The 24934-nt window shown below is 36.4% G+C and overlaps 2 protein-coding genes and 1 long non-coding RNA gene across 4 annotated transcripts in view; 2 read left to right on the top strand and 1 right to left on the bottom strand.

The window, feature by feature from the left end:
- The window catches only part of LOC122631911, a 228548-nt gene extending 218065 nt beyond the window's left edge, over positions 1–10483 (bottom strand). For both annotated transcript variants that reach the window (XR_006327783.1, XR_006327785.1), the window contains exon 1: positions 10283–10483. The gene's annotated coding sequence lies outside the window, so the exon portion shown is untranslated. The remainder of the gene's footprint in view (positions 1–10282) is intronic.
- LOC122631806 overlaps positions 1–24934 on the top strand; it is a 321354-nt gene that overhangs the window by 59434 nt on the left and 236986 nt on the right. The gene's annotated exons all lie outside the window — the stretch shown is intronic.
- Positions 8906–10027, top strand: LOC122631933. The gene is made up of 2 exons (XR_006327787.1): positions 8906–9514; positions 9730–10027. It is a non-coding gene; the product is annotated as an uncharacterized LOC122631933 (long non-coding RNA).

Genomic DNA, 24934 nt, shown 5'->3' with positions numbered 1-24934 from the left:
ATTTTTTGGCACCGAACGGCGATCCTAAAACGGAACATTAGTATCATATTACTCGCACAACGTTTTGGGGAACTGCATCGACGCGGAGAGACACGAGAAACGGCTCGGAAATGCGATTCATTCATCCGGAGCTGAGTGTTACTTTGCTGAAAGTTCGATACTAACTTCTCGTGCTCCTACTTTTTCATCCTTTTTCTCTTTCCTCTTTAGTTCCCTCACTCTGCTTCTTCCTCTCTTTCATCCTTGCTCTTCTTCTTCCTCCTCCTCCTCCTCCTCCTCCTACTGCTCCTTCTCTTCTTCTTGTTCTTCTTCTTTTTCTTCTTCTTTCCACTCTCTTCCCACTCCAGCAAGCAGGAAAACACAACCGAAACTCGGTCTCTCTCAGCAACGGCAGGGAGCTTTTCCGTCTTGAAGAAATAGCATTTTACGTCGATTCCCTTTCGTTCAGTGGCGTAGCAACTTGAGAAACCGTTTCGAAAGAATATATACTACTTCCAACAGCTATGAACTTCTACCAAACGTCTTTAAATGTAAAACTGAGAGAAAGATATCTCTCTCTCTCTCTCTCTCTCTCTCTCTCTCTCTCTCTCTCTCTCTCTCTCTCTCTTTCTCTATCTATCTATTAAAGCGGATCTCCTTTCTTCACATTTTCATATGAATCGTTATTAATTCATTCATTTAACAATGGAAGTATAATGTAAAACTTTGGAAATATTCACGAAAATTACACATTTCGGGGATACACTTGTTCATAACGTATAGATACATATATTCTATATTATCGAACCATTTAAAACAAGTCAACTCGTTATTTTAAAGCGTCACTGCGTCACGTTAATAAGCATAAATTCACACTTCGTGTATACTTCCATTCAGAAAATATTAAATATAACATTTTTTCTCGCTTCCGTCACTCCCCTCTTTTGTCTCTTATCTATCAAATTACTTCATTTAATCACGTATAGATCCAGTTATAATTTAGCATATTAATTGTTACTCGAGTATTAATCATAGTTCGAGCATGCCAATGGTAATAAAAATTTTACTCTTTTAAAATGTTAAATACACAGTTTCATTATCGGTAATCTTTCGTGACACACGCGACTAGTGCCTACAGCACCGAGAAATTTACGGATTGCGATTTCACGATCGACCGTTTCAAGTGCATACACTGCTAGCCCATACATTTCTACTTCCCAATATACGCTGCACTTCATAAATCAAGTACTCTATTCTCCGATGCATGCGACAGTTTTCACACATAGCGTTGAATATCCGTTCGATGGAAGATAAGATAGGACGATCTCTGATCTCTCTCTCGCTCTCTCCCTCTCTCTCTCTCTCTCTTTTTTATTATCTTCGATTTCTCACTTACTAGAAGAATTCAAGGTTGAAAACGAAATCGAAAAGTCGAATTAATTTGACCGTATAGCGAACTAATTAAACTAATGGAATTGTCACAGTTATCTTCCCAGTAACGCTGCTGAATGTAGACTGAGATATCGAACGGAACGAAAAATAAAAAAGTTCCAAATCGCTAAGTACTTTGACATTCACACGAAAATCATACCATAGTCCATTTGTGTATTTATATTACATTAACGTTTATACGAACGTACTCTTTATTCGTAATACGTTTAACGTTTCGTCCTTTCTTTCTTTTCTTTTGTTTTGTTTTACTTCACCTTTTATATAAATTCTTCTATCTCCGTTTTATTTTTGTTTATATATCGGAGGTTCGCCTCGGAACAATCTCGATCGTCCTCTATGTTCCAATATATTTATTTTTAATTTTGTTTTTTCAACAACGATGAGAAATGTTAACTCGTCGCGAAAATTTAACTTCCCTTGTGACGAAAGAATAAATAAAATTTATTTCTCACTCTTACTCAAAAAGCTTTATACGTTCTGATTCATTCATTTATTCAATGGTTATTTTAGTTTTAATCAAAATAAATTTTATACATCCATGTTCACTGACCGAAAACTTGTCCGATTAATTAACAGTTCCAACGAACCTTTTAGAAATTCTCAGGAAATCGATATTTGCGATTACGTACGATATAAAAATCTCCCTATATTTTTTGATATATCACTATCTTTGTTACTTGTATTCATACTCGATCAATACATACTCAAACAAGATATGCATGTCATTTTACGATCTAACTTGTAACATCGTCCAGCATTCGTACTCACATATACATATATACATGTGAACGACGAACTACCTGACCTACTTCTACACGCATTTTTACGCTTCGTATTTTACCTCGATGCATTCTACTCGCGGATATTTTTCTTTTTCTATTTCTTTTCTTTTCATTTCTTCCTCCCTTTCTTTCCTTTCCTTTTCTTTTCTTCTCTTTTCTTTTCTCTTCTTTTCTTTTTTTCTTTCATAGTTGTAATCTCTCGGTGCGAAAACGCATCCGCAAAGAAGGTTAATACGAACGAGATCTAATTTCACGAAGTTTCAACGAGACTCGATATTTTACGAATAGTGCACCTCTTATCTCGAACGAGAAAACGTTGTTTTATCGTTGAGAAACAGAGAATGCTTTTATCTACTAGTACCGATCGAATTCACAAATAAAAAGCATTAACATGTTCCCATTACATACTGCTGTAATCGTAGTGTGTCATCGAACATACTCGATGCATAAATTGATGAATATTTTATAAAAGTTTAAAAAGATGCAACGGTTGCTAGCCGTCCGATCGTTATTAGTCGAGAAAGTTTACTTTTATTTTGTACCTTTTGTATTTAATCGTTCGTAAAAAGTAATTGTGAAATTTAAAATCCGATATACAAAGTAAATGAATTGATATAAACTCGTCCACAAAAATATTCCCAAGACACATGTATAATTTCGAGTATTATACATATTACAGATTTTAATTAACCAAAATATAAAAACTATTTCTTTTCTACATACAATTGATTAAATAATAAAACAGAAACGAAATAATGAGTTCTGATACTCTCAGCTCACAAAAATATTCGAAGACGATGTATAAAATAAGGTGTACAAAAATAAAAGAACAATTTTTAACTTACTATTAATATCTCGTGAGGTATCCTTTTTGTTGCACTATAATCGTCTCCGCACGTTGGAAATAATGTTTTTTCTAAGTAAATTAACGTTGATACGCTGCCATTTTTTTTTCTTTTTTGAGTTCATCGTTCGAATTGATTGTAGTTTTTTTTTTATTTTCTGATCCAATTCATTCCATAAGTTTTCAATGGAATTCAAATCGGTTGATCATGGAAATTGCAAGATGTTTTTCTGCAGTAATATAATAAAAATTCTTTGTAAACGTTAAATTTGCTTTCATCAAGGAAAATAACATCAGCCCGTCACTCAGATTCTTTCGATCAATATTTATTTGCATATTCAAGTCTTCCTCGTCTATTTGTCGCATTAATGTATAGCCTCTTCGTATATTTTACGGATGAACGATTATTCTACGTTCTTTATTTAACAATGTTGCTAACTTTGGAACACTTATTCATGGATTTTTTTTTTTTTTTTTTAGTATCTTTGATAATACCACATTTATCACGAGCACTCAGAATACACGAACGTCCGGTTTTCTAGAATAAAGTCAATCCTATCTTGATTTCCATATCGTTTCACAATATCTAACACGTTACTTACGTATTTTCAACGAATTAACAATCTCGCGAATTAACGAATCTCGCTTCTTTCTTCTCCGTTAATGAAAAATCACTAATTACCGCACACCGAAAGTTAAAATTATTTTTGCGACTTATCTTGCTGAAAGTTCAAACGATACTGACGAATATTTAACGATAACGATTCTAAACAGTATTACGAAACAGCGTTGTATTTACAAACATTGTTTGTTTCATTTTCTAGGAAGCGAAACCTCTTCGTAATATACGTATCGTTTGAATATTGTTTTTTTTTTTTTTTTCGAGAATAATATCCGAGCTGCTAGCTGTTTATCATTTAAACAATCATACGTACGAAAGAAATAGTTTTTATATTTTTTTTAACTAGGATGACGCATTCTCTTTCTTTCATCGTAGATATATTTATTTTATATAGAGATAATAATACTCGAGACTATACCAATGTCGAACTTTAGATACGCATCGTAATATTATACAAAGACAAAGAAAAGTAAATGTTAATGCGTTATAATATCGAAATTGAAAAATAACGAAGAGGATATATCAACTATGAAGAAAGAAATTTCTTGACAATTTCGAGAATCGTGTATAGATATAAGGAAAAAGCCGTTCGCGTGATCGCTTCGACGGAATTCGATATAACTGGTTCAAACGATTTCTTTACAGTTCGATTTCCCTGTCAGACTTTATTCGTGCTATAGGTAGTGCACACTTTGCTAGGAGACCGTTCCACGTAAATCTGGATTTTTCTCCATAGGAAGAGAACTCGAAGAACTCGGTTTGTTTCAACGAGGATCGAGTCTAAGCCGGCTACGTTACCGAGACTGACTACTTCGACGTTTTTCCGAGGGTGAACTTATCGCACTGAATAGTTTCCAATTGGCGCCGACTTTCTATCGATTTACGTAAGTTTCTTCTAGTATATGTACTTACACATGTACGTTAAATATATGTGTATGTACGTGTGTATAGACAGACAGATAGACCTTGGAAAACGTAAAACGGAACGTAACTGACTGATAGTAGTCGAAGTAATTTATCAGAAGCATAGATATATAGATACCTACTACGTGAAAGTAATGAAAACTTGACTCGTTGAGAAAATCTATTTCGATTCGAAGAACGATAGATGGAAGGGGTAAATGCTAAGAAAAAGAAAAACGAAGAAGAAAGGAAAAAATCGAAAAGTCGTAGCACTGTCGACTTTAAAGTTAGAAATAAAACAACGTATACATAGATTTCTAATATCTAATCCGAGATTTTTTTCCGTGAAATGGGAACAAATTCAAGCTTATATATACATGATTACGATTTAACCGTTCGATCGAACGTGTCTCTACTGACTACGTAATATCCGTACATACGTACTCAACCATAGACAAATCCAAAGGGTATCACGAAGGGTGTCGGTGAAGGACAGAGAAAGAGAGACCGTTGTTCATGCTTTGTTCTCTTGCCGAGGGATAAACAGACGCGTGGCATCGGCCGATAGCATCGTCACGTCGAATCGACGTTTCGCGATCCAGCGCCGAGAGAGAAAGAGAGAGAGAGAGAGAGAGAGAGAGAGAGAGAGAGAGAGAGAGAGAGAGAGAGAGAGAGAGAGAGAGAGACCTGTCTCTGTACCAGAGCCAACTTCCATTTCACTGTGCCAGGACTCGTTACGTCCTCTGAGCTTTCTCTCTACCTCTCTGGTTCTCCCTCTCTCCTTTTCCCTCTCTCCCTTCTCCTCTCTATGTCGCAGCAAAGAGAACCGAGCTGGAAAAAGATTTCAATTTTCTCGTCGCCTTTCATATTCCCATTCGCCAACTTTTCCGTCTCGTCCTGGAAAACGTACGAGTCTTCTTAAACGGAGCGGAAAAAGTAAAAGAAAAAATACAGGAGAAGAAAGATGAGCGGCGGAGGAGGTAAATGGGGGGTTGGGTGGGTGATGAGAGATAAGGGGAAATAAGAAAACGACGAATTCTCCAATATCAATAATAATTACGAGTAGGTGAAACTTAGTCTTAGATAAAACGGAGATATTCGCGAACGAACGAAATGTAAAAAGAAGAGAAATAGGTGTCGATAAATGGAAAGAGAAGAAGGAGAAAGAGAATCGAAAAATACTAGAGAAATTTGATCGGACACAAATATATCAAAGGGAGGATAAAGAAAAGAAGAACCGTGCAATAATAGATTCCTTTAGTCGACGTCGAAAAATCTAGCTCTAGTTCCGAACAACGATCAGCTCATGGAGGAATCCCACAGGATTAAATATTTTTCTCTCGCCGGAGGATACATCGACGAATCGCCTTTTGTCCGCTATCTTGTTGCTCGTCGACGAACGTAACGTTTTCTCATCCAAGTGTCGCATACCGTATCTTTTGTTTTGTTCGTACACCTTACAGCCGAACGTCTTCTCGTTCGTTCTTCTTAGCGATATCTTCTGCTTCAACCCTTTCTCTCGTTTCTTTTTGCACCAGACAGACACATGTACAAACACAGAGGTAAAATGTGTACACCTCCGAGCGATCCCTTTCTTTCTTCTTTTTCTTTCCTCGCTTTCTCTTTTCCTTTTCTTTTTCTTTTTCTTTTTCTTCTTCTTCTTCTTCTTCTTCTTTTCCTTCTTTTTTTTTTGACTTTCCTTCTTCTTCTTCTTCTTCTCTATACAATGAAAAAAGAAGTAAACCAGAAACGAGGTGGCGGCGGTAAGAAAGCCCGTCACGACGTCGCTCGAACGATGCTCTCTTCCGGATAGTCGTCTTCGTTTCTGGAGTAGACGTTCACAGCTTCCGTTTGACCGACGATCGCATCGAAAGCACTACCCCTTCTTTCTATCACCTTATCCACACCCACGAATATCTCCGACTCTTTTTATAGAAAAGCAACGGAACCCATCGCAAGCTTTCCTTACACTTCGTCTTCTTCTTCTTCTTCGACAAAACGTTCTGTGAACTATCACGCGATTCGGTCACTGGCATATGCGTATTTACATAACGACAGCGTCGATGTCCTTTCTAAGGGCATACGTTCTTTTTCTCTTTTTCTCCTTGCTTCGTCTTTTCTTCTTTTCTTTTTGTCTTTCTCTCTCTCTCTCTCTCTCTCTCTCTCTCTCTCTCTCTTTTTCTTCTTCTTTTCTTTTCTTTTTTGAACGAGACGACGTTGCTCCCGTTTTAAATACGATTTCTCAACTTTTCAATGTAACGAGAAAAATCGATTCACTGTGCACTTTTGAGATAGTAAGTAAGTACTACGTATCTTGTATATTCTTTGCTTGCTGAAAAGAAACACCGAGTCTTTCTTCCATGAGACTTTTGGTTCATTAAAATTTCAAATGTATTCGGAAGTCGAAACCTTCTCTTTCGACGGTAATGAAGTAAGGAAGAAAGAAGAGAGGTTTGTGTTTAATCAATATCTTCCATTCTCGAGACGAAAACGCCAAGGAAGAACGCATTTGTCGGAGGAAACGAAATACACGACCATCTTCTTAATAATTCTCTCGACGGAATCGATAATTCGGATCTTTCGTAAATCTTTTTTTTTTTTTTTTTTTACTTTTAAGTCGTCGAATTTATTAATTCGATGCCAATACTCTCAGACTTTTTAAAGTTCTTATTTCTTCGACGGTAATACGATAAAAGTGCGATAAAAGAAAAAAGAAAAGAGACGAGGGATTTCGAAATTCAATTCCGGGAAAAAGAGTTCGGGGAAAAGAATTTGCACTCGAGATGTTTCGAAAAAGAAAAAAAAGAACAAAAATCCTCGGAAACGATACTATTCGATGATGGTGATCCACTTGATATCGCGGAAGGGTTGGATTTTCACGAAAAGCGATCTAAGTGGACACTTTGCAAAAATAGTACGAAATGGAAAGGTTGCTGGTTACGTTACAATTGCAATCGATAGATTCGATTATCGGAAAATGAGTTTAGTTGTTATGAAAACAAGTAATTGTGATATTGGGAGAATAACATGTACACGAAACGTGTAACGTGTAATTTGGTCCCGCGAAATTGTTATATTGTATATGAAATTGTATCTCACGTTACTCTTTTTCGTTTATTATCTGTTATTATTTTTCGATTATATTTAGATACATCTATCTTTTTCGTTGGTATCTATGGAACGAGAAACGAAATTGTAATCATTCTCACGCTCATTTGTGCTAATCAATTAATTTGAATAATATTTTAACATATTTCATTTGGATTTAGTTACGCATGATACGTCGTCGCGTTATTATTCCATCGCATTAATATGATTTTATTGTTATATTATTTAAATTTTACTTATTAACATAATATATGTACCTCGATTCAAATTTTTTTCGTCGTTTTCGAAAAATACTTCGCAAATGATTCTTTAACGAGTCGAACAGAGTTAATCGTACTCGTTTCATATCTAAACGATTAAAATTAATATACCTTCATAGCTACGTAAAATATATACATAGATACATACCTATATACGCATACGCATATCGATACTTAAACGTGAAATATTACACAATGTAAACCAACATGTTATTTCACAATTTATGAACTACTGGTGCAAAACAATACATATAAATAAATCGTCGTTTTATCTTCGGCTCGAAAGAGTTTCCTTTCGATAAACCGCGAACGTTAACGATACTCCCTTTGAAGTTTTACCTAACAAAAGACAACGACAAGAGATAAATCAAACGGATAGATGTCAAAGGTTAGAATATTTTATTCGGTGAGAACGTGCGGAAGAAGGACGGAACTTTTTATGCGATATCAGAGAAAATGGGTGAGCTGGGAGAAAAGGCGCAAGGGACGTTAAAGAAGAAGAGAAAGAAGAAGAAGAAGAAGAAGAAGAAGAAGAAGAAATAGACGAAGAAGAAGAAGAAGAAGAAGAGGGATAAGAAAAAGAAGAGTAAAGAGGGATGATAAAATCGATATTTCGATCTCAGTTAAGCCGTTTTATAGGTGATACCGTAGATTTAAAGAAGAAGGTCGCAATTCTTCCGTCTCTTTTCTTTATTTCACCGACGGAGCTAGTGATTAAACGAAGAAGCGAGCGGCATCCTTGGGGTAGGTGTACCAGCGAAAGAGCTAGAGAAAGATGAAAGATGATGGGTGGGATGAGCAAGAAAGAAGAGAGGTAGATGAGAATAGGAGGGAAAAGAGAATATGAGGACGGAACAAGAGAGGTAGACACAAAAGAGAGCTGGTAGCGTATCCTCCTCGAGTCGCGGCTTCCTTCTCTTTTTCGTTATCTCTCTCTCTCTCTCTCTCTCTCTCTCTCTCTCTCTCTCTCTCTCTCTCTCCTGTTATCCATATCTCTTTCCCTGTCCTTTGTTCATGGCACACCGTTGGCCAAACGGAAATAAAGAAAAGTCAAAACGAATATCGTAAGGAAACGAGTCGTCCGAGAACGAACAATAAACGAAAAATACAAGCCTCACTCCTCATCTCGTGACTTGACGAATGCGTTCCGACGACGTTCGCATAAACCTAAAAATTCGTCGAATAAATTGTAAAAATATACGCGTTTGAATATACGAGAGGTAATACGAACTTATATGCTCTACAAATATCGTAGAAATAAATCCTAATTACATATATCGATGATATTTGAGGACGTAAATAAATAAGGACGTTCTTCTTCGAAGCAGTTTTTCAGTCTCTAGGAATTTTGGTTGTGGAGATAACGTCACCAAAATATAAATATATATATATATACGCCTTCATGAATCTTCCAAGAAATCGTGTAGGTCAATGTAGGTCGCGTAGGTATCACGTCAGCTTGTTTTATTTATATAGAAATATCTCGTCATAGTTTAGAATCAAAGTGACTTCCAACGACGACTGTTGTAGAGGACTACGATCTCTCTTTTCATTTAATAGTTCGGTAAGAAGTAATTTTCATTACACGATATTTGTTATAAACGATTTCTTGTAAAAATTGACTACGTATAAATGTTAAAAACTCGTCGACTTATACGCATCAAGTATATCTTTTCAGCGTGATTGGAAAAAAGGAAAAAAAAAAAGAAACATAATAAAAGATTCGGTCTCTTTCATATCCATATTTCTATCATTCTGGTTTATTATTTCTCTTTTTAGGCGGCACTTTTTAGTTATCTCACAGAAATTGGAATCGACAGATAGCAGAAATCCAATTTACGATCCGGCCAACCGGAATCGGACGATATGAAATTTTGGATAACTCTTGCGTATAATTTCGCCTGGAATGAGTTTATTCGTTTCCAAAAGATAAATTTTTTCAATCGAATGCTAGTGACAAAAGAGAAAGAGAGAACACGAATAAGAGTGAGAGAGAGAGAGATAAAGAGAGATCGGAAAAAAGTATTGCATCCGACGGAGCGAATCTCATACACGATTCATCAAAATTAATGTTCATTCAATAACTCGTAGAAACGTAAAGGAAAAAGGAAATTCTTATGAAATCGCATATGAATGAGTTGATTGACAGGATAAGTTTTTTCAAAAAAAAAAAAAAATCTCACAAACGAAATTTTAGTTATTATGCCTATAGTTTTCGCTTCAAATGAATTTATAACTTGAAAATAAATTTCTTCCTATCTTTTTATCTTTCTATCTTTGTTACTCTCAGGAGGATTCGTTATCATTAGTAAAAAATGCTTATCGAACAAACCTTCAATGATAACTGCATACGACCATGTTCTCCTCTGCTTCAACAATTCCCATGTCTCGACTTGTCGTAACAATTCTCAGCAGCTAACATCGATGTGCAGGCATGCAAACAGGCAAGTTGGCGAGTCACCATCACTACGGTTTTCAGGGATGTTCTCCTGAGCGAACAGAAAGGAAGAGACTGACAGAGATGTAAAGAGAAAGAAAGAAAAACAGAAAGAGAGAAAGAGAGAGAGAGAGAGAAGAGAGAGGAAGAGAAAGGTAGACAACGGACGAGCATGCATTCGTAAGCGGCTGAGTTATTTCGACTAGCTACCACCCTCTATCCCCACCCTAATCCCTACTACTACTACAACTACTACTCTCTAACATCACCGTGCGATCGTCGTTTTCAAAGTTTAGGTTTTGTTGGTGTTCTCGAGCTTCTCGACGTAGCACCCAAGCGCAACTGTATCGTTTCGCACAGCATTGTTTATTAATTCCTGGAATTTTCACCCCCAGTACTGCGATTTATCTGCTTGAATAATAATTCATTTCAAACGCGTCCTTGTCCTCTTCCTCGTCTTTGTCTTCGTCTTCGTCGTCTTCGTCTTCGTCTTCGTCGTCGTCGTTGTCGTCATCGTCGTCGTGACGAAGCGTCTGAATTAATTTTCTCTCCCTTTCTTTTTCTCTCTATCTCCGTAGGAAAATAATTTCAAACGACGTAATTTTGCGAACAATTGATATTGCTTTTTTCTTATTAATTTTTACGCGAATACATACGTTGGTATATTACATTCGTGTATACGTTTATTTTATTATTCAATATCTATTCTTTACTTTTAATTGTTATTATTATTAATGTTTAAATTACATATTTACTGATTTATTACGCGATGTTTCATCAATACATATCGTGTAAATAGGTATGCTATTCTGCGTTTGGTTTATTTGCACATTGACCATGAGATAATAATTTCGAATAACCAAGAATATACCGTATGTTATTAATATAATGGGTAAATGATTTTAAACATTTTATCGAAATATCACTGGAAAATGATAAATAACATGATAAAATGTTTGTATAATTTTTATCATTAGAAGAAAGAGATAAATATTCCTTTTTTTATTCGTTTTGATTTTTTCTTTGTTATTACCGTGTCATACCTTTCGTTAACAATTTCAATGATATTTCGACAGTTCATCTTAAATAGATCATTCAGTACATATTATATAGTTACTGAGAGAAAGAGAGAGAAATAGAATAATAGATGCGTATTATAGATCGACAGGTTGCTTTAACATTCTGCAACGAATTCTCTCGGGACCGAACAGATGTTCGTAGCTATGATGCGTTAATAAATTTCGATATTTATTCGAAATGATTGTCAATGTTTCTCAAAGATTCAATTCGTTTATTTATACTAAAGAAAAAGATCGATAGCGATTACGGATCGTTTAAGAACTCGATCTCACAAGAAAAAGTCTAATGAAGAAAACTACTTCGACAATCCGAAGACCGATCGAGGAAACGTCAACCATCTAACCGGCTAGTCGGTGTGCGCGATCGTAATCTCGAAAAGCGAGTTGCATCTTGAAACAGCCTGGAGTTGTTTGTACGTATGTGTGTATACGTAATGTATATAGCAAGAAGAACGACATGAAGCTGAGAGTCACGCCACCACCAACGGCAGTAACACGGCATTTCCTCGGTCCCATATAAACGTATCTTGTTCCTCGAGGCGTCTAGTCAACGAGATAAATCTCGTCGGTAAACTTGAAACAGTTTCACTAGCACGTTATTAACGAATTTTCGGAGAAGAGATTGGGGCCCAATTAGGAACGATACATTAGACGATAACCATTGACATATTTCATTTTCAACGACTTATCTAGGTTTTTTGCGTTCGTAGAATATACAAGCCATTGATACACTCTCGATTCCCTTCTCCTCCTCTTCCTAAAGAAAAAAGAAAAAGAAAGAAAGCACGTTGCAAAAAAAAGAAGAATTTAACCTAGCGAAATACTCTCGCCTTTCGTGAGCGAGAGATTATTTACCCAGCCTCGAGAGTAGAGCGGTCGAAATTTGGAGAAACGGAGACAGAGTCGAGGAAGGCAAGGCCGAGCTAGGTACCTTGTTCGGCTTGTTTACACATTGGCGGTAAGTCAAGAGGCACTTTCGGCTGCTGGGGCGCCGAGTAATCGACTTTTCTGACCCAAAAAGTCAAAAGGGGTTGCATTTACTATCACCCTGTCGCCCTCTCTTCATTTTCCTTCTCTCTATCCTTACCAGCCAATTCTTCGCTTCTTTCTACTCCTCTTACTCTTTTTCTTCCATACTGAATTTCATCATTTTGTTTGCCAATTCTCTCTCTCTCTCTCTCTCTCTCTCTCTCTCTCTCTCTCTCTCTTTCTCTCTTTCTCTCTGTCTGTCTACTATTCTTACTTCTTTCCATTGGCATTTCCAACAGAGTCTCTGGCTCATCGGTACTGCTTGGTTAGATTCGATGAGACTAGAACCTACCATGATATACTTTAAATCGGGCACTGACCGAAAATTTCAATATTCTGGCTCTTTTACTGAGAAAAAGAGAGAGAGAGAGAAAGAAAGAGATATGCCTGAGAGAAAAAGATAGATACGTAGGTAGATAGCAAAGGTTACAAGAAATATATCTATATACATATATGTATACAGGTATATTTTTTACATTGTATATGTACGTACATTGTATATACATACATATTTTATATATATATATATATATTATGCAATATATATATATATTGCATATGCGATGATTCGTAGACACCGTAAAAGAGAAAAATGGAATAGAGGAAGGAAAAGATACTGTGAAAAGCTGGATGCAAAGCGCTTTTCGTAACGCAACGCGGGGCTTCCAGATCAGGTGACGGTACGACCTACCAGCATTTCAAACTCGTCTGAGTCGATCTCTAAATATGATAAAATTCGAAAAAGAAAATGATGCGATGAAATATTGCTCGAACGAATTATTCGGTTAATTATCCACAACCTCCAGCATTGTCACCGATGTTAACAGTTTTTATTATTTCCTAACGTAATTAATTTTCTATATTTTTCACGTTGAAAAAATTAAAGAGGACATTTCTATAATCAATATTCTCTTACAATTAATTATAATAATTTAATCAATTTTGTGAAACCTTGACGGACGAATTCTCATTAAAATTCGTATTAATGAGAATTCACCATTCGTGAGATCCGAAGAGATCGATTTCCGCCCGAGAATATATTGTTTACCTAAGGAAGGAGAAAGAGGTCAAATAGCTGATCTCTATATAAAAGAATAAATTAGCTAAAGTTACGTACATAATATTATCGAATCAGATGCAACGATTCATCAGAAATTCTTTTCGATTGCTTCGGATTATTATTGGAATATCGTTTGATGTGGACAAACGAACGATCGCTTATTCATCTTCCTTACTTTTTCTAACTTTTTTTTTTTCTTTTTTTTTGGGGGGATTAATTATCGAACCTCTTTCAAAAAGTCAGAATCCACAAAGGTTGGTATATAACGACTTCGTAGAAACGTTGAACGATAGCGTACACTTTATTATTTTCTGTTTGGAACGTAGATACTCGAGCAGACAGATTACGGTAATAGTTCGCGTTTATCGGCGTCGTCGGCTATTAGTCGGAGACTCCATGAAAAAAAAAAGAAGGGAAAAGAACAAGAAAGAAAAAAAAAATAAGAAGGAACGAAACGGACGTAAAGATGATCGAAAACGAGCGATTTAGCTGGTATTAACGTCGAACTGCTTGTTTTCTAATTAAACGTATCTCTCCTTGATAGCTCTCAGCTTGCTCCTTCAAATTCTCTCGTTTCTCGCAACGTTAAAAAGAAAATCGATCGGAGTACGTTCCTCTTTTTATTTTAGAAAATATCTATAAAACGATTCCTTCGATAAGTATTCCTTCGTGGCATCAGTTCGAAAGTATCTAATGCATTATTGAGATAATCGATTGATTATAATTAATCATGTCCCGGAATTAAGCGACGAGATTAAATTCGATTGATCGAGACAAATGTATTTAAACGATAGAAAATATCGTGTAACAATGAAAGCTATTGTTATTACACATCGCATCTATATTTTGAATGTAAATCTTCGACTCCGATATTGGACGATACTAAAATATATTCTATTAAAATATTAATATACGCGATAAACTGTTTGTTTTTTACTCTTTAATAACTCTTTATTAACCGTTCATAAAAATTGGGACGAAAAAATGAAGAAAAAATGATTCATAAAGTTTACGTACGCAAACCCATATATCTCATAAACCAAAGATATTGGTATAAACGCTAAAGTTAAGCGAGAAAAAGAAAGAACATAAAGAAGATGTCTCTTCTTCTTCTTTTTTCTTTTCTTTTTTTTTTTTTTTGTCATATTTTCGGGCGGACGTGGCTACGCGCAACGTCGTTTTCTTGAAATTCAAATCGCACCTACCGTGGGAAAGTAATAAAGGGGCGCTTTCATCAGCGTCGTAGACGTCTGTGCATGGCAAAAGAGCTCTTAATACCACGAACGAAGCTTCGCCATCAGCGCACCTCCTTCACCAACGCCGACAGCTTCTGTGTTTTCTACCGACTTTTATATAAACGCTGGCCTCTTCTTCTTTCCCTCTTCCTTTCTTTCCCACCCCCCTGTATCTCATCTTTCCACCCCCTCCCACTTCTCTTCATCCGTTAACGGTTGCTCTTCTTCCTTCTTCCATCAAGCAACCCTACCACCACCATCCACCTTTCTTGTCTCTTTCGCGCTTGCTCAGTTCGTTTTGTTGCCTTTATTCTTCGACTTAATTACTTGGTCGCTGTGATTATTCCTACTAATTTGTTTGCACCAGTCGTCGCAAGAAATTAAGTTCGTGCGCGATAGAAAATAATTATCATCCGTTCCTCCTGACCGTTATAAAGTTTTCCGTTTAATTTCGATGTTCGCGAATCGACGTGGCGAGATCTCTTGCGAATTTATATCGATATTTTTTAATGCGTTTCGCGAGTGTGTTTATTCTTAAGTCGATCCAAATTATAAAAGTGAAAAGAACGTAATATCCAAAAACGAAGAACAGATAAATTAAGCCGTTATCAAAAAGCATTATTGATTTTCTGATAAGCTTCTAACAAAATCTAGCACGTACGTTTCCAGAACCACGGAATAATTTTGTAATTTTGTCGATTCCGCATATAACGAGGAGAACTCAAAGAGTACCACAATAAATTCGCATTCGTACAGTAGTATCCCAACTTGATTTTGTAATTCGCAGTTTCACAGTTACGTCCATTTTATATATGTACTACGTAGGTGGATGTATCCGTGATATTTCACGATTCCTTCATTTTAGAATGCCATAAATTAGCATCATTTATCGTCGGCTTCTCCACAGAGGAACGCCCTTTCAGTACGAACGTTTCAACGAGCATTGCAATTTCCCAAGTCAATTTTACGCTGTACAAAGTCGAATTTTGCGATTTCTCCAACGACCTAATATATTTACGGGGACAAGAAAGAAAGCAAAATCGAGGAAAAGTCGTGGGAAAGTCGAGTCAATCGAGAAACAACAAGTCGAGGCTTTAGGGGCGTTTTGGCTATAGTAGTTGGAGTCTCTTGCGCGAGCGTGAAGCACAACTTAAATCAAGTTTATCCTCTGATATCGAATTTTGCTTGGAGGTTAGTTTCCCCGGAGCACTGTTTAAGATCAACGCTTGTACCGATACTACCGTTATCTCTACGGAAAGTACATCGTTTGACCTATCGCAACTGCATAGCCGAAAGGACTAATGTATAATTTTAAAATATCTCCCGTTTAATTAAACGTCTTCTTCGATCCGAACCTTTTACTTATACCGCGGACATTATCGTTATCATTATCATTATCTATTATTCCTCTCCAGGCTCCATTTTCAGACTGCAAAAACATGCTCTAATTTAGATTCGTAGAATTACCTTGTGATATCTAAGCGTTCCTCGTCTTAATTAGCGCGCTACGATCCAGAGTAGTCCGTTCGTTCGTTAACCAACGCCGGAAGTCATTTCTAATTCGGTTAGAGAATGCTTCTTGAATGAAAAATAAGGTGCCTTAACTCGACAATGTTCGAAGATTGCCATCTAACCGTGTATATAGCATTAATTTTACCATGGTTTCTACTTTCGTCGCTTCATGTCGAATACCAACTGGTACCACAGGAAACTACTATACCGGCGTGCGACCGACTCCTGCTTCGACTCGATGGGTAAGCTATCGCTTGGCTATCGCCAATCTTGAATTTCAATGGGAACCCAATTACCATCCGATATTTCTGTGGTCTTTCTACGTGTCTTGGATACTAGTTCCTATTCATTCCGAAGATATCTGTATCGTTTGAGTAATCCTCTTTACCTCCTATTCCCACGTAATATTTTAATTGCTCTCAAGATAAAATTGCGTTACGAAACGGGACTACGACAAATCGAATCGTTCGATGTTATCCGCGTGTATCTTTTCTTTTTTTATCATACGTGTTATAAAAAAAAACACGGTAATTACGACAATTATAATTATTTATCATTTGATCAATCATGCGATTCTATATGTCACACGTTTCGATCGTTATTTTATAATTGTATTCACATCGATTATTTACAGCATTAATTCGTTTCGCGAGTAAAGAATGTATCTTTTTTTTTTCAGCGTATTGTTAAATTAATGAAAATACTGGATCATTATCCTCTCTTGAAGAATAAAGCATATTGAAGCATCAAAATGTTCGGTTCGGTAAAACAAACATCCTTTTGAAAGTTTTTTTTAGATTCTACGAAAACGATTCTCTTTTCTAACATATGATACAAGATGAAACGTCGAGCGACAAAAAGCATCAATGTTCGATTCTTTCTTCAACTTTCATCGTGGTAACAGTGCGAAGCAGACAAATCGTCGAAGAAAGTATTAGCCGTCAAGATCGTTTTTACGACGATCCTCGTATATTTCCAGTTACTAAACTTTTTCTATCTTTCTTTTTGAGACCGTTATTGCCATTTCTTTGTATTAGTTCGTACGAAATGCCACAGGGAACAAAAGGAGACGTATTTCTTATATCTGTTTGTCCGAAAGAACGACGACGTTACGTAATAAAAATGTATAACCTATCAGTGTTAAATTTCATATTAAAAGAAAATATATAAATCTTTTCGATCTAATTAATTCCAATAATAAATATATAATTTTCATTAATCGCACCACGCGCGTAATAAACTTTTTGTCAGATATACATCGTTATAAAATTCACGATCTAATTTGTAAATTTAATTTCCTCTCGTAGCTATAATTATATTATTTTGAGTATTATTATTACTGTTAAAAAAAGAAAAAAGAAAAAAGAAACGAAGAATAACAAAGAGAAACAGCCAAAAAAAGGAAAAGAAAGAAACATGAAATATACGTTATTAAAACAACAAAACGTATGTAACATATTCAAAATATTCTTAAATTGTAATCGATACTTTAGTAATTATACTTTACCGATATTTATAAATACACAGGAGATGATCGTGAATCGTATCCTGGATAGTCGAACAACGGTCGAAAGATTGAAAGATTCAACGATGAAAAAAAATTGTTGGTTAGGACGCGGCGTAACGTATAACGAGTGAACCTACACTAACATATTCACGTAGAGTACATGTACGCAACGGAAAGTTGTTGCGCGCGCGGTGCGTCTCGACGGTTAGTGGACGTTGGATAGGAGTGGTGGGGGAAGGCTGTGCGAGAGACGCGTGGGGCTGCGCGGGGTAACGACTGTCACTTGTCAGTTGGCCACGAGCGCTCCTAGCGGGAAGTTTGTTTTTCTCGTTCGTGCGTGAGGCAAGTGAGTGCGTGAAAAGCCGGCTTAAAAAAAAAAGTTTTTCGATTCCGCGCCTTTTTTCTTTTAATAATCGCTTTCTTTCTCTCGTTCTATCTCTCTCTCTCTCTCACTCTCTCATTCTCTCATTCTCTTTTATTAATACAAATCGATTTCGATCTCGCGTAAAAGTAAACATTAATGTCATCGACGAAGAGGAGAGTTTCGGAAGACGCGTCGGCGCGTCTCGTCGCGTTGCTGTTGCCGTTCGATTTGCATTATCGTCCTTCCTCGACAACAACGAAAACGATTACGGAAACGACAATAATAACGACACCGCCAAATTTTCGTCATTGTCATCATCATCGTCATCGTCGGGTCGTTCGAATCGTACCGCGTCGTTCATTACCGTCGTCATCGTCGTCGTCTTACGGAAAGTGAATTTGGCGCGCTAGCTTCTCTTAAGCGCGAATATCGTGAAATATTACGTTAGCTTTCGGGTTTCGATTATTACAGTGGTGCAAATCGTCCACGTTCGGTCGTGAAAATCGAGTGAAATTTTCTACTTGAATTTCTTCCTCTCTTCGGCCTTCTCCTTCCACTTGTTTTCTAGCCCCAGTGGATTACGTCGAGATCGGTGCTGATCCTGCAAAGAAGAAGGAATCCGTCGTTGGAGACACCAGTGAGTGAGAGAACATTCGTTATTGTTTTGGCGCGAATTTCACGAGCCATGTTTTATCTCGTCAAACGTGCGGCCATTTTCGAACCACGATCGATATTAATAAGCATAAGAACAAACTTATCGCGCAGCCATTTTTGTTTCTTTCTTTTGATCGTATAATAACCACACTTTTCTTTTAGCAGCTACCGGAATACGTCGAAACGATCGACCAATCGATGTTTACGTAATTCGTACTCGTAACATCGAGTGAAACATCGATTACCTTTATTATACTTACTCGATCAATTTTTATTTCGAAAGCTTACAAAATATTAATTTACTTTTTCTTTCGTACGCTCGACTCGATCCAAGACACACCAATGGCATTGACTTTAATTTATGCGCTTGGAACATACTATTTGCCCGCTTGGATTTGACGTACATTTCCGTTTCCTTATCTTTTTTTTTTCTTTTTTTTTCTGTTTTTTTTTTCTTTTTTTTTTCTTTTTTTTCTCTCTTTTATAAACGCCGCGCGTATACGTACGATACTCACGCGACATAATCTTCCGCTAAACTCCCGGTACCCACATAACTTTATTAATGCGGACCTCCCACTTTCGTACTTACTTTTCGTTTAATACACGCGTTCGCGTGATCGTTAGTCATTCGTTAAATCTTTCAAACGCGTTATTCGTATACACATATATACGTACAACACTATTAACTATACACGATTCTACAAAACTCGCAACTTAATAAATTGCTCGTGATTACGTAAATATTAAAAACGTCGTTAATCAATCTCGACTTCTTATCAGAAATATCTTCGTATAATTTTATTGATTTTACAGTGAAAAGTAAACGGAGGTGATATTACTTGTTTTATTTTTCTACGAACGTCTATCATTAATCGTAAATTTCCTAAAAAAATCTCGTTCGAACGATTAATCAGTTAAAAAAAAAAAAAAAAGAAAAGAAAGAAAGAGAGAAAGAAAGAAAAAGAAAAAGAAAGAAACGTATATATTAGCATATAACAAGTAGATATTTCAGATGACAATAATTGTTTTGACTCGGTTTGTGTAAACGAAAGCCGAGAGAACGACCGATTAGAAAGTTCTCTCGTTTTATCTCTTGGAAAGCGTTAAAACGGAAGAAAATCGCGAATCGTCTCGCCGCGCAGACTGTCTCGTAACCCGATCTACGAACGTGAATTCTCTGTCTTATTCTCTCTAATGTCTCGTACGATCTTCAAGACGCAGAGTCGCGCGCGCATGCTAAATTCTAAAAAGTAAGAAAAGTCTTGTTGCAAGTCGGCATTTCGTCTAGACACGAAGCAGCCGTCTCGTTCGAGTGTTGTGTTGCCTACTGGCATCGCTTAAATTAGCGATCCAATTAACGCTCTTTCGAGCGTGCCGCACGCATCGTGCCAGATACAGGTTTGCGGATGCCTTATCGATACTAATTATCGATAACTCGTGCGAGAACGAGAACGTTATCATCGCATTGTCACGACTATACCTACCTCGTGTTATTCATTCCGATGCGAATTTCATGTAATCTCTACGTACATCGAAGTTCTTATTCGAACGTCCATACTTGGAGATAGGTAATCAATTTATTTTTGTAAAACAATACAGATATTGTTACGTTCTATGCACGCTTTATTATCCGTTAATGGACAATAACAATATTATCATGAAAATTTATTAAATAGTGCGATATTTTGTTAATGCGTTTGATTTTTCTTTTCTTTTCTTTTCTTTTTCTTTTTTTTTTTTTTTATACATATTACAGATAAACACGTTCTATGTACGTATGTTATACGGACGCGAATAAATAATTAAAAATATTGCTGAATTGAAATACCTGGAAGAAGCGATCATTATCGAGCCTTGTTGTATGTTGTTGTGTTGTTGTTATTGTTTTTATAAATCGCACAACGATGTAGTTGTATTATCGTTTTATTCTTGGAATTGTTTTCCTAACGAACGCGTTCTTGCAAAAGTATCAAGTATCAATCGTTTCGTTTAGCGACCTTCCTCAAATGTTGTTCGAGGTACTTGGAAAAAGGACGCTTTCAATAGAGAAATGTTCGACGATAAATATTGTTTTCGTGATATCGATCGGATTAGCGAGTTCCAAATGTATTCCATTGCGATCGAAGTTTGGACAGGAAAGTGAACGACGTAGTCATCGTCCTGGCGCCGTTCGAGTAATCAACGAAAGAGTCTTTCGAAGCATCGATTCGAATGGTTACGAGCGTATCGGCCATCTTTTTTTTTCATTTTTAGCGTAGTTAAAGTTAATCTCAATTATCATCTTTTTTCTTTTCGGCGATTTTGTTTGCTCGATATTTTGTTGAAGAGAAAACCACTTGTTGTATCATCGTATACTTACATAATCGTAACGATACGTAATAATGAATATTTTTGAGAGAACGATAGGAATTCATCGATGAAAATGTATACACGCACAGTGTGCGTGTATATTGATTTAACTATATATCATTTATGTATAACGTATAGTTAAGCGATTGAGAATTATTTGTCTGACATAAGTGCACCTTTTTCCAAGTTAATTTTTTCTTCTTTCAAATTCAATAACATTTGAAACAAGTAGATACAAGGTGATCACGTTATACGGTTCAGTATATACAGACATACACATATGATATGTATTTATATATATGTATATAAAGATCGCGTGTCGATGCGTGGGCCCCGTTACGCGTTCACCATCGCTACGTTGGACCTTCTTAATATTCTCATCATGTAAGTCGGACCAAGCGGAGATGGAATCCATCGTGAACGAGCGCATTACAACGACCTAAATGCATCATGAATTGTACGACCGTGAAACGGTAATATGCGGCAAAATGTCGATCGAGTTTTACGACGCTGTGGGGGGGAATCGTCGAGATGACGTAAGAGCTGTGGATATCGATCGTGTGTATTTTATATTTTAGAAGATTTTGCAAACTTTTTCATATAAACGTATAATCGTAATAATGTCCATTATTATGGATATATAATTATACACTTTTCGTTCGAAAATGGCCAACGGATTGAAAATTTCAACATTTTATTTTAATCGAATTCTTTCGATTCTTTTCTTTCCTTTATTTTTTATTTTTTAATTAATATTGTGTATAATCTTTCTATTGCATGTTTTCAGGACTTTGTGCGAATATAACGATATACCGATAACCAAAACATTATTATTATTATTATTATTATTATTATTATTATTATTATTATTATTCATAAGATTAAAAATTTCGACGATCATAATCGTTTAGACGATGATTTAATTAGTTTTATTGCGCAAGTAGAAAACATTTTTTCTTCGCATACAAATTGATAATCCATTGCATAACGAGTCTCTTTGTTCGGAGAAAGAACCCTTTGGGTGGTCGACTCTAATAGACGATTCGTAGGGATTTCAAGCGGAACATTCTTTCTTTTACGATTCCCCTTTCGCCGTGTGTCATACCCAGTGATTTCTCTCTTTTGGAGAGAATTCCAAGGCTGATCGTAGTTGTTCGTCCCTATATATTTAACTATTATATACGCGTATATTAGCTATATATAGTCTATACTTTAACTTTACTATACAGACGTATACAAATATATTCTTTTTCTTTCCATCTTTCTTTTTCTCGACAATAGCAGTCAGAGTCATTTTCCGTCGACTATACGAAACGCTTGGAAGCACGCATGAGTCACGGATATCCGCGTGCACCCGGATATCCGTGCACGGCAAGCATAATTAAGAATTTCGGTGGATTACCGGCGTGCCGTATGGCACTGACATGCGGTATTTTCACTCAGTACCATCAACAACCACAATTTTTCTATCCCTAGCTCACATCCTACGTGAGCACGTCCCTATTAATAGAGAACAATGAATCGGGTGGATCCACGTCATGTCGTCGGCGCTTTTGAATTTAGGATCTACCTGGGGTCGAAGCGATGCGAGTTTCATTTCAAAAAGGGTAGTAAAATCGGGATGGCCTCTGGCACACGTCAATGCCAGCTGTGCGTTCTTCTCTATTAATTTGTGAACTTCCTTACTAATATCGATCCAATTTAATTCGATATATTTCGATTTACTCATTTTCCATGTAAACGTTTATTTATTCCCGATCGAATGACGTTTCGTCAATTATTATTTTTCTCCCTTCCCCTTTCTTTTTTGTTTTGTTTTTCGTTTTATCAATAGCTCGATCAAACTTGAAAAGAAATTTTCGTATACGCGTACAAACGGAAAATATACATACCGACAGGAAATTCGAAACGCGCTTCGAAGTTGAAGTTTTTAAATCGAGAAATAAGAGAACGGTATGTATGATCGACGGTTCGTTAGGAAATAAAATAATTTTTCTCTCGTCGTTCATAGGAATCGTCGTGTACATACATCGCCTGTAAATTTTAGTTTCTTTTTTATTTGTCGTTCTTTGCTATTCTGTCTTTGTACACTTATGTGTATAACATACGCGTACATGTATATGTATAAAGCACAACGACTCGAATTTACCTGGAGCAAAATGGACGTCGATGGCATGGGTTTCGTGTAGCAAGAGAAAAAAAAAGAGAGATAAAAAGAGAAAGAAATCGAAGTGGAGTAGGGGGTTAAAAATTAGTTAAGCTGCCCGACCGATCCCCTCTCGTATATCCTCCGACTCGTTCCATACGCCGATCAATAGGGAAAGAAATAAGTCGATCGTGAATCCGTTCAAAACTCTCAGCAAATATTCGGCAAACATTTTGTTTATTTCCGTCTCTCACGAGGCATGATATTTATCGCATAGTTTTCTCTCTTTCTCTTTCTCTCTCTCTCTCTCTCTCTCTCTCTCTCTCTCTCTCTCTCTCTCTCTCTCTCTCTCTCTCCCCGATTTAAAGCTCTTTTATCTCGTTCAATGATATCGTTGCACTGGAGCCAGGATTTTGGCCGAACAAATTTGCAATGAGCGATAGCACACGACAAACGGGAACGTAAACGAAATTCCCGTTAGTTGGAATTCTCTCGAAAAAGTGGCCCGCAATTTGTGTCGTGAATATAAATCGAAGGGTGGCAGGTTAATTAACTAGGGACGTGGATAGGTACTGTGTATACTAATGAAACTAGTAAAGAGATCGAGTCATGTCGTTTTAAATATTTGAAATGATTATTCGCAAAGGTTAACGAGACGTTAAAGGAATTTTTTAATTTTCCTTAATAAATGTGTTTTCTCTCTAATTATCACCAACTATTTCCGTAATTATCAGAAAAATAACAAAATGAAAAGGATAAAAAGAATAATAACGAATGAAAGAAAAAAAAAAAAAAAGTTTCAAACTCGTCCGAAGTAAGAAAGTTTTTTAAAAAAATAATTTACATGTTGCGTCAACGTTTCCATTAGGATTGCACTGTATCACGAGACTTTCGTGTTGCCGATTAGTCCGTATATAGGGATTAAGCTTACTCCCATGTATGTGGTGCTTTTACGACGGCAATTTGCTGCGAGCTCTACCATGATAACGGCACCAGGTGACACGACCGAAGGCAGTCCACGATTGTTCGTTCGGACACCTTTTTCTCCGCACCCAGCTCTTTCTTATTGCACCCAACTACGGAGATATTCCGCATGCGTTTGCTTGTTTCTGGCTTATAACGTTGCGGCTCGTTTAACTTTTAACTTTGAAATGAACAAATATTACGATACGATACCGGTATTAAATTAATCATTCGTTTTGTTAATTTCGTATTTTTATGTCTCTATATGATCGAATGAATTATATATATATATATATATATATATATATATATATATATATATATATATAGATGTATATGTATGTATATTACGACACGTCACCGATAGAAATGAAAAAGTTATTTTTCTAATTTCAGTCATTGAACGGAATTGGCTCGTTATTATGATCGTATAAACATTCGATTCTAAACGATTCATAGAAGACGACCTCAATAATCTTTCTAGAGGCTGTTTATGAATATAGCGAGTAAGCGTACGCGGGAGATCAAGGTCGATCCTATACGTGCCGACCAGACTCTTTTTATGAACGGTACCGCATCATTATGCCCATCTGTACAGCTTCGATTTACGTAATGCGCATTTATCCTTACATCGTGCATCTCCTTTACA

The sequence above is a fragment of the Vespula pensylvanica genome, chromosome 1 (assembly GCF_014466175.1).
Source record: "Vespula pensylvanica isolate Volc-1 chromosome 1, ASM1446617v1, whole genome shotgun sequence".
NCBI lineage: Eukaryota > Metazoa > Arthropoda > Insecta > Hymenoptera > Vespidae > Vespula > Vespula pensylvanica.
The sequence above is the reverse complement of the archived record's forward strand: the minus strand, read 5'-3'. Positions and strand labels throughout refer to the sequence as shown.